Raw genomic sequence first — 9115 nt, forward strand, 5'->3', positions numbered from 1 at the left:
GAAGATCCGAGAGGTTCCGGTCACCTCCAGTGAGATTAGGGAAATGGAGAGGGATTTTCTGCCGCGAATCCACGGCATTGATTGATGGAGAATTGGGGAAATTTTGAGAAACAGGGGGGCGAGAAAAACCCGCGTTTGAAACCAACGTTACATTAGTAGATATGGGCCGGGCTGGGCCTTTCATATGATAATTATTTCGACGGATTATTTTTCCCCCTGTAGCAATCCAATTTCCTAACTGAACTCTGCTACCATTGCTTAGAAAATATAATCAAGAGAAGTTAATCATTGGAGACAGCCCAAAAAAAATTCTAGATACCATCAAATTGTGTAGTACCTACTTAAGAGTCATCTGGCCAGTTATCACCATAATGCTTCATAACAAATAAACAAAATTGTAATCATTTCCTATTATTATCGATAACAAGAGAGCAAACACCATTATTTTTTTCCAACTTAAATATTCACAGAATCATGATACTCTTTCGCAAAGAAGGTAATCGATGTGTGTTTCTTATAATAGAGAGTGCAGTGCTATCGTTAACATTCCCATAAAAAGAGATGATCTATACCATTTTACGGGGATGGTTGTTAGCTTGGGAATTTTAGATCTTTAAGTCTCCATTTTTTTTCCTATTTGTATTATTTGCACATAAAATTTTCTACAAATGCGATCTTTTCTCTATCCTATAGGTATTTTTAAGGTAACAGGGTTGCAGTCATGCTCATAAATTATAGGCCGATTACCGTCTAGTACCAAAAGACTAGTTCTAAGTAGATAGTTAACCACCGTAGCAAGTTAAATAGAAAAAGGATTATTTACATCCCGCAATCACTTGGTATATAGTGTAATTATGTTATAGTGACACTAGGATTCAATTAGATAGAACCATAGCTCTGATACCATGAAGGAAATCGTGCTATGTCTACATGCATAATACACAGCGGAAGACATGTATGTACAAAAATACTAAGCATGTAGAGAGCATGAAATATTCATATGGATCGTCTAATTAAATCTAACATGATCCTTATTATTAAGTGAGCATACAAGAGTTAGAAAGTCATACTTTCGTAGCGTGATTCGATGGAAGATCGAATAACCCCTAGCTCTTGCTCCTTGTAGTAGAAAATCTCCTTGTAGTGGATCTCCAAGTCTTCAAGTGAGCTTGATAAAATGGGAGTCTTCTTAAGACACAAGGCAAGATATCCACCCCGGGGTTCTTAAAATCCTACTACTTCCTCTTGCTCAAAGATTGCTAAAGTTTAGTAAGAGGAGAGCTCTCTTTTATTCTCTTATGGAAAAAACACTTAGCCAATTTTTCATTAACCTTTCCATAAGAAAAAGAGCTCATATTTATAGAGTGAAATGTGTTCATGATATGAATGACTCATCCTATGAGTCATGCAATGAATCATCAAAAATTAATGATTAATCAAGTGAGTCATGCAATGAATCATCTTATGAATCATTACATTTCAAAACCATGTGCTAATAAACCATGTGCTCAAACCATACCACTAAGTGACTCATCTCATGACTCATTATACATGGTATGTGTATTTCATAAATGAGAATACCAAATTATTATCACTAATACAGTATTTCATAAATACGGTATATAGTATTATTCCAATCTTTAACTAATTAGTCACTATATGACCAAATAAATCAAGAGTTGACCAAAAGTCAACTGTTGACCAAAAAGTCAACTAGTTGACTAAAAGTTAACTTTATGGGAAAAATACTGGAATTCATTTCCTAAGCACATAGCATTCCGATTTTACCGATATACATAACCGTTTATGTGTATCCGGAAGAAATCATATATGCGTATCAATCATACGCATCACTCCATAAATTGTGTTTCATAGGATTCAAGTACGCGCTTGGTGTGACTCTAGGGCCCAACTTAAAAAACTCGGTAGTGGATCATATCCATAAGTACAACAGAGGTGCTAGCTACACATGAAGACCACCCGGGTATAAGTTGTGATAAAGGTCTGCAAGATGCTTATCCAATTTTATCAGGACCACTCAATGATAATACCGTACAGTCCGGTCTCTTCGTCAAACCATGTCAAACTATTGAGCCTAGGGTATGGCAAACTGTCAAACCCTAATAGCTTGATTAGTGTTTATTGATATTAAACTCATAACCTATAAGATCAAACTGACACTCAGTTTATCTTATTCACCTTGGCCAAGGATTTCCAGGCTATAGTTATATCAAACAATCTTATGACATCAACCCCTATACTGGGAGAGACGAATCCCTTCTTGGCATCTCAATATCTACTTATGTCTCGGGATGTACCCAACAAGAACCGTTATGCACAATTCAATAAGAACTGTGGTTAGGTAAAAGTCTAAATACATCTTTACTGACATATAAGATATTGCACTCATGCCTCAGGTCAAGAGACTACTATGTACTATATCACTTGAGAACTTCTATTTGACAGTTAAGTATATTACCAACTAGATGTTCTCGGCGAGTCGTTCAGTCAACTCATTCACTAATGAGTCACCTGTATACTGTATCTTGATGTCTCACATCAATGATCTAAGAGATTGATCATCTCCTTCAAAAGGAGAAATAAAGCATACACTAGTCTAAACCAAAGTGATGATGTCCTATCTCAACACTTCATCAACTAGGAACATTTTAGAATATACGTTACCGACTAATCAGATCTCTTCATTACGATCACTATCCGAAATGTCTGATAGTCTAGTATTTATTCTAAGGACATTATCTGTATATTTAGAACATCAGATAAATCTGACCAAAATAGCATACTATCATTTTGAACAAGGATGTTATATACATATAGGTCCTGTTACAATATACAATAATTGCCTGCAGGGCACCTATATCTAACAAACTCCCACTTGCACTAAGGCCAATTATAGTATCTAATACCCAATAGCTCAACAAGTTTCTCAAATTGTGAACGAGCAATTGCCTTTGTGAATGGATCTGCTATATTATCTTTTGTGTCTACTCTTTCAATCTTGATCTCCCGGCGATCAACTATCTCCCTGATCAAGTGATACTTCCTCAGAATGTGTCTGGACTTATGGTGAGATCGGGGTTCCTTTGTTAGAGCTATTGCAGCATTATTATCACAGTATAAAGGTACTGGATCTTTAATGGTGGGAACAACTTCCAGCTCTAAAAGGAACTTCCTCATCCAGACAGCTTCTTTAGCTGCATCATTAGCTGCAATGTATTCAGCTTCCATAGTCGAGTCTGCTACTGTATCCTGCTTGGAACTTTTCCAGCTGACAGCTCCTCTATTGAGGGTGAAAACATATCCTGATACAGACTTACTATCATCGATATCGCTCTGAAAGCTTGAGTCGGAAAAAGCCTCCATTCGGAGGTCACTTTTACCGTATATCAAAAATAACTCTTTAGTCCTTTTAAGGTACTTAAGTATATTCTTGACCGCTTTCCAGTGCTCTTCTCCATGATCAGATTGGTATCTACTTACCAAACTGAGTGAATAAGCGATATCTGGTCTAGTACATAACATGGCATACATGATCGATCCTACTGCCGAGGCATAAGGAATTAGACTCATGCGTTTCCTCTCTTCATCAGTCCGGGGAGACATCTTTTTAGAGAGGGAGATTCCAGGAGATGCAGGTACAAAACCTTTCTTGGAATTTTCCATGCTAAACCGTTTTAGCACTTTGCCAATGTATCTAGATTGCGATAATCCTAACATCCTTTTAGATCTATCTCTATAGATCTGAATACCCAGTATACAGGATGCTTCACCTAAATCTTTCATGGAAAATCTTTTTGATAGCCAAATTTTAACCGCTTGTAATGACGGTATGTCATTACCGATTAAGAGTATATCGTCTACATATAAAATAAGAAACGATATAATACTCCCAATTATCCTTTTATACACACATGGTTCATCTGGATTTTTGATGAAACCAAACTCTTTGATAGCATCATCAAAACAGATGTTCCATCTCCGTGATGCTTGCTTCAGTCCATAAATAGATTTAAGCAATCTACATGCTTTTCCACTGCTCCCACTAACTACAAAACCCTCTGGTTGCGTCATATATATGCACTCTTCTAAATCACCATTTAGAAATGCAGTTTTAACGTCCATTTGCCAGATCTCATAGTCATAGTGAGCAGCTATAGCAAGTAGGATCCGAATAGACTTGAGCATAGCCACTGGAGAAAAAGTTTCATCGTAGTCCAAACCAGGTCTTTGACGAAAACCTTTAGCTACCAGTCTAGCTTTAAAAGTCTCTACTTTTCCATCTACACCCAACTTTTTCTTAAACAACCATTTGCAACCTATGGGTATCACCCCTTTAGGAGCATTGTCTAATATCCATACTTTGTTGGTGTACATAGAGTCTATTTCAGATTTCATTGCATCATGCCAAGCAACAGAGTCCCTACTCTCAGAGGCTTGCTGATAACTTAAAGGTTCGTCATCATCTATGACGTGATCTAACATGCCACCTTCAACTAAAAAATTATATTGTGTCTTAGGTGCATGAGATCGCCTTGGATATCTGTGGAGTGGTTGAGGTTCTTCTGGTATAACTGAATTTGCTGGTTCCACTAATTTATCAGTAATATTTTGTATCTCTGAAATTTCTTCCAGTTCTACCATGCTCCCACTAATTTCTTTTTCAAGAAATTCCTTCTCTAAGAAGGTGGCATGCCGAGAAACAATTATCTTTTGTTCATCGATGTGGTAGAATTGATATCCAATGGAATTCCTTGGATATCCTACAAATTTGCATAATACTGAGCGTGCCTCTAACTTTTTGGGATCTTGCTTCTTTACATAAGCATGACATCCCCAAATCTTAATATAATTAAGATGTGGTTTCTTCCCACTCCATATCTCATATGGAGGTTTAGGCACTGCTTTAGTTGGAACCCTATTCAGTAAGTGTGTTGCTGTTTCTAATGCATACCCCCAGAATGAAAAAGGTAACTCAGTGTTACTCATCATGGAACGTACCATATCTAATAGGGTACGATTCCTTCTTTCTGACACGCCGTTAAGCTGTGGTGTAAAGGGTGGAGTAACCTGAGAGAGAATCCCATTCTCTTTTAAAATACCTAAGAATTCCGAGCTCAAGTATTCACCTCCTCGATCCGATCGAAGAATTTTAACTTTCTTGCCCGTTTGGTTCTCTACTTCATTTTTGTACTCGATAAATTTCTCAAGTGCTTCAGATTTGTGTTTCATCAAAAACACATGTCCAAACCTTGAAAAATCATCAGTAAAAGTAATAAAGTAGGAGTAGCCACCTCTGGCCATTGTAGACATAGGACCACATACATCACTATGTATCAGTCCTAAGAGTTCTGTAACTCTTACTCCAGTTCCTGTAAATGGAGTCTTGGTCATTTTACCTTTAAGACAAGACTTGCAAGTCTCATAAGACTCAAAGTCAAATGGATCTAAATATCCATGCTTATGAAGCTCGCCAAGTCTTTCTTTATTAATGTGACCAAGTCTGCAATGCCATAAGAAAGCGTCATTCATAACTGAGTGCTTTCTTTTATTAGTGTGATAAGTGTTCAGAATTGTATTTTGATTAAGAATATAGATGCCATTGCACAATGTTCCATAAGCAATCAACTTTTGATTAAATATGATATTCATAACATTGTTCTCCAACTTAAATACATATCCATCTTTATCTAATAAAGATATGGATATTATATTACACATCATAGTTGGTACAAAATAGCAGCTATTTAAAATCAAAACGTTTCCATTTGGTAAAGCTAGATGAAAATCCCCTACTGCAAGTGCTGCAACTATTGCACCATTACCAACTTGCATAGTCATCTCTCCAGCTCCAAGTTTTCTATAACTTTTAAGTCCCTGTAACAAATTACAGATGTGAGATCCTGATCCGGTATCTAATACCCAGGATGTATGATTTATAGAAAAACAATTCTGAGTAACAAACACACCTGTAGATGAAGCAACAACTTGCTTATTCTTGGTGAGTGAGGCTAGGTATTCTGGGCAGTTCCTTTTCCAATGTCCTGACTTATGACAATGGAAGCATTCTGCTGTCATCATTTTTGCCTTTCCTTTATCCTTCTTGACAGCCTTCTTAACACCTTTCCTTGGTTTAGTAGTTTTCTTCATTCCTTTTTTCTTAGCAACCAATTTGCCAGAAGAGGAAGAAGATTGCCCTATAGCCAAGACTGGTGTTTGTCCCTTTTTCAAAGAACTTTCTTCCTGTCTTAACAAATTAAGCAAGGCAGGAAGAGTGGGCTCCAGATCCATCATCAAAAACTGTGATATGAATCGGGAGTATGCTGGTGTCAAGGACTGCAGAATGATATCTGTATATCTATCTGCATCTAGGCCTACGTTCAAAAGTTCAAGCTCATTGACATAGGCGATCATTTTGAGGACATGATCCCCAACAGAAGATCCCACAGTCATTTTCGTCTGGAACAGATTCCTAGACGCCGCGTACTTCATTTGTCGCGGTTGCTCGCCATACAGTTCTTCTGTATTACGAAATATGGATCTGATATCCATATTCTCATGTTGTCTCTGATGGACCAAATCCATAGAGGCAATGGTGAGGCATTGAGCAAGTGAACAATCTTTATCCCATGTATTGCGGATTTCAGTTTCCGCTATAGTGGGTTCTAGGCCTAGAACAGGTTCGGGCGCAGTGAGGACATATGCTACTTTGTCATAAGTTAGGGCAATTTTAACATTCCTCAACCAGTCTTTGTAATTAGGACCGGTTAACTTGTTCTGTTCCAATATGAGTTTTAAACCAGACATAATGGCCTGAAAGAGAGAGAAAAGGTATTTTAGCAGATGTTCAATACATAAAATAGATTTGGTTTATTTTTATCTAAGTTATGCCTCCCACTATTTTTCGAGTCCCTCAAAACCTTATAATAGGTGATCGGAAAACAACTCATTGTTTTCAAGTGGGATCAAGATCCAATTATCATTGAATGCATCAACCTTGGCGTATGTCAACAAATTAACACATTCAATAATTGGTAGACAACTTTTGTCTTTTACACTCTTGTAATTCTTGATATGATTTTACCCCTAGTCTTTTATGACCTTGACGTATGCCAACAAATCATAAAATGCTAGTCAAGTTTGTACCCATCATTTCTTGACTGGCTTAAATTTAACTTATGCAAACTCTTGACGTATGCCAACAAAGTTGCATAACCAACTTAAGCTATCCTTATATCTTATATACAGATGAATACTATTTAGCCATAGAATAGTTATGCCTTGACGTATGCCAACAAACATAGTATTTATAAGCTTAATAGTATTTAACTAAAATGATGGAGGGCTACGGACGATTTCTCAAATCTTTTACCGTAATCGAACTTGATATAGTTTAAAGATGCTCTATATTTATACTTGCAACAATTAAACTAGCCAGGAAAGCGCAAGATTGGTGGGAGGGTTCCGAGCTATTCACCGGGAATATTTATCGGACCTTAATTAAGTAACCACTTCTCTTTAAGACTATAGCGCGAAAGATTGGGCATCACCCCTAATCTTAAGTTGGGCATCACCCCATGAGCTATATCTCATAATTACTTTCCTTGACACTAGTTAAAAGCTCATTCTAAATACATCTCTTTTAACTGCTTTAGGTTTATTTATCTTTCACACTAACACTATGTTAATGTCGATCTCACCACTCTATGGTCAATAAACTCTTATTGCCATGTCTCACAAAGTTTTAAAAAATAAGTTTTTATAATAAAAACTATTCTCTAGTGAGATAGAGATATAAACTTTGCAAAAAATAGCACCCAATTGTATTGACATCTACAATTTGGGGCACAACCAACATATCAACATATGTAATGTAAAACTTATATAGAATGGTAGTGGACAACTAAAGAAAATAAAATGCAACTACACTAATTACATTTTAGCAAGCCATATGCAACTCCTTGCGGTGCTTGTTCCCTTGCAAACTCTGTATTATTACAATCATATAAACATAGGACGTGCAAGCCCCATTTATAATGGAAAAACCATCTCGTAGGATGGGTAATAATATTGCATTAAATATAAAGCAAAAGCTATAAATGAAATAACTAAACTAAGCAACCATACCCCCCCACACCCGAACAAGGGCCTATACCCGTAGGCGTAGCCCATGATCGGTGAGCAAGTGCCTAAACCCGTAGGCGTAGCCCATGCTCGGGGAGGGAAGAGGTCGTAAATAATTATTATATTTCTAACTTTATTACATCAATACAAAACATACAAGAGAATAGTTGTCCACTACCATCCATAAACATAACATCCATACAAGATGATAAATCATATAACTTAATCAACATTAAGAAATATGCATCTATCTAGTTATGCAACATATTGGAAACTAGATAGCATAAGGATTATCCAAACTCAAAAAAGACTAACAAGCTTCTAACATACAACTACACTAGTTGTAATTAATTATTTTATAAAATAACTTGAATTAATTAACTAGTTTCATGTAAACTAGAAATTAGAAGCAAGAACAAGGTCCTCCATGAGTTAGATGTACATGTTAAGATTCAATTAGATGGAACCATAGCTCTGATACCATGAAGGAAATCGTGCTATGTCTACATGCATAATACACAGCGGAAGACATGTATGTACAAAAATACTAAGCATGTAGAGAGCATGAAATATTCATATGGATCGTCTAATTAAATCTAACATGATCCTTATTATTAAGTGAGCATACAAGAGTTAGAAAGTCATACTTTCGTAGCGTGATTCGATGGAAGATCGAATAACCCCTAGCTCTTGCTCCTTGTAGTAGAAAATCTCCTTGTAGTGGATCTCCAAGTCTTCAAGTGAGCTTGATAAAATGAGAGTCTTCTTAAGACACAAGGCAAGATATCCACCCCGGGGTTCTTAAAATCCTACTACTTCCTCTTGCTCAAAGATTGCTAAAGTTTAGTAAGAGGAGAGCTCTCTTTTTATTCTCTTATGGAAAAAAACACTTAGGCAATTTTTTATTAACCTTTCCATAAGAAAAAGAGCTCATATTTATAGAGTGAAATGTATTCATGATATGAATGACTCA

General features: G+C 36.5%; 1 protein-coding gene across 1 annotated transcript in view; it reads right to left on the reverse strand.

Moving 5' to 3' along the window:
• The window catches only part of LOC109835261 (probable serine/threonine protein kinase IRE), a 41878-nt gene that overhangs the window by 16916 nt on the left and 15847 nt on the right, over positions 1 to 9115 (reverse strand). The window lies entirely within an intron of this gene.

Source organism: Asparagus officinalis, chromosome 3 (genome assembly GCF_001876935.1).
Source record: "Asparagus officinalis chromosome 3, Aspof.V1, whole genome shotgun sequence".
Taxonomy (NCBI): domain Eukaryota; kingdom Viridiplantae; phylum Streptophyta; class Magnoliopsida; order Asparagales; family Asparagaceae; genus Asparagus; species Asparagus officinalis.